We start from the raw sequence: 2,653 nt of genomic DNA on the forward strand, positions 1-2,653 counted from the left end.
TAAAAAGCAGACAAATTGTATTACTAGTGTTAATGTGGAGAAGCACATAAATGAACACTGTTAGTCATTTAAACAAAAATCTTTCCTGAGATTTTATTATATGGAATAATATTGGAATTATTTGTCTGGTTAAGGCAGCTGATAATTTCATCTTCCATTATAATACTGAAAACTTGTTTCTTGCCTAATTTTATTTTTACGTCACACATTCCATGAGTACACATTTCATTTAAAATGCTGCTAGAAGCTAGTATGGAAACATATCATTGAAGGATTAGTATTTTTTACCTGTGTTTGGCTGGTAAAGTTAATAAAATTTCTAAAAAGGTTTCATTTGCATTTCCATGGAGCTTTATTCTTAATTATTACCCAAATAAATTGTGGCTGTAAAACATATACACATCTAGACTTGTGTATTTCGTCTAGACTTACATATTTGGTCTAGACCTGTGATTTCATTTGATCTATAGAACTCCCTATGTGAAAACTTTCACCACCAAACTCTATCACTTGTGGTCTTCACTGTTGACTAGGACACTCAAAGTAACTTGACTGCGGTCACACAATTAGTATGTATCAGAGTCAGAAATTAAACTCAGATTTTCCTAATTCTATAGCCAACTCTACTCCCTTTGGTGTGTTATCTTTAAAATCAAAAATAAAAATAATTTTGAGATAGCTCACATTGTATTTAGTATACTCCAGGGGAACTGTCAAAATTATTGTGCTATATACACAATTCCTGTGTTGTATTCATTGTACTTTTGGAAGAGGTGGACCAAGATGGTTTTATTTTGTTGGACAGAGGTGGAGATTGTAGTATTTGTTGTAAAGGATTTTCACTTTTATTGAACACATTATAAAGAAAACTTCTGTATAATAAAATTATTTCCATGTCATAGTGGATGGCCTATAATAACCAGCTTTTTTTATGAATCCAATTCTAGGATTTAGAGCTACAAGGATGACCTTAGGGATCATCTAATTCAACTCCCTCATTTTATTTTACTTTTTTCCTTTTAAATGTATTTTCATATTTGCCATGTTGTGCAAGAAAAATCATACCACAAAGGAAAAAATCATGAGAAAGAAAAAGCAAAACAAAAAAAAAAGGTGAAATCCTCCAACTGATAAATGGTCAAAGGATTTGAATAGACAATTTTCAGGTGAAAAAATTAAAGCCATTTCTAGTCATTAAAAAAATACTCTAAATCACTATTGATTAAAGAAACATAAATTAAGACAACTCTGAGGTACCATCTCATACCTCTCAGATTGGATGACAGGAAAAGATAATAAATGTTGGGGGGGAATGGAAAACTGGGACATTTAATACAACGTTGCTGGAGTTGTAAATGATCCAACCATTCTGCAGGGCAATTTAGAACTGTGCCCACAGGTCTATTAAATTGTGTATACCCTTTTTTCCAGCAGTGTCTCTACTGGCCCTATCCCAAAAAAATCACAAAAAAGGGAAAAGAACCCAAGTATGCAGAAATGTTTATGGCAGTCCTTTTTGTATGGCAAGAAACTGGAAAAAATAGATGCCCAACAGTTGGAAAATGGTTGAATAAGTCATGTATATGAATGTTATGGAATATTATTATTATTCTATAAGAAACAATCAGCAAGATGATTTCAGAGAGACCTGGAGAGACTTAGATGAACTGATGCTAAGTGAAGGGAACACAGAACCAAGGGAACATGGTACACAGCAACAGCAAAGTCCTGTGATGATTAATTCTGATGGACAGGGCTCTTTTCAGCAATGAGGTGATTCAGGTCCATTCCAGGAGACTTGTGATAGAAAAAGCAAGCCATAAGCCTCCAGAGAGAGGACTATGGGGACCAAATGTGAATTACAACTAGTATTTTCACTTTTTGTTTTTGTTTGCTTGTTTGTATCATTTTCCCCCTTTTTGATCTGATTTTTCTTGTGCAGCATGTTAAATGTGGAAATGTTTAGAGGAATTAGATGTGTTTAACCTGTATTGCATTACTTGCTGTCTAGGGAAGGGAGGGAGAAAATTTTGGAACACAAAGTTTTGCAAGAGTAAATGCTGAAAATTGTCTTTGCATGTGTTTTGAAAAATAAAAAGCTAAAAAAGGGTGGAAATAGTATGCTTTGATATTTAGTCTTCAGAGTTCTCTCTCTGGATGCAGATGGCATTTTCCCTTCCAAGTCTGTTGGAATTGTCTTAGATTACTGCATTGCTGAGAAGAGCTAAGTCTATCATAGATCATCACCTAATTTTGTTATGTATTGTACATTGTTCTTTTAGTTCTGCTAACTTCACTCAGCATTAGTCAGCCTTTCCAGGCTTTTCTGAAATCAGTCTGCTCATCATTTCTTATAGAATAATGATATTACATTCATGTACCATAACTTATTCAGCCAGTCCTCAGTTAATGGGTTTTCCCTGTTATGATCTCTTGAGATACAAATGCAGTAGTGAATTGGAACAAAGGGTATGTACAGTTTTATAGTCCTTTGGACATAGTTACAGTTGTTCTCTAGAATGGTTGGATCATTTTACAACTCCACCAATATTTTCACAACCCCTCTCCAATAGATATCTTTTCCTGTCATTTTACATAATCTGATAGGTGCAAAGTAATACCTTAGTGTTAAGTCCTGGCTAGCTCCCTGGAG

This window comes from Sarcophilus harrisii, chromosome 2, assembly GCF_902635505.1.
Source record: "Sarcophilus harrisii chromosome 2, mSarHar1.11, whole genome shotgun sequence".
Classification (NCBI taxonomy): Eukaryota; Metazoa; Chordata; class Mammalia; order Dasyuromorphia; family Dasyuridae; genus Sarcophilus; species Sarcophilus harrisii.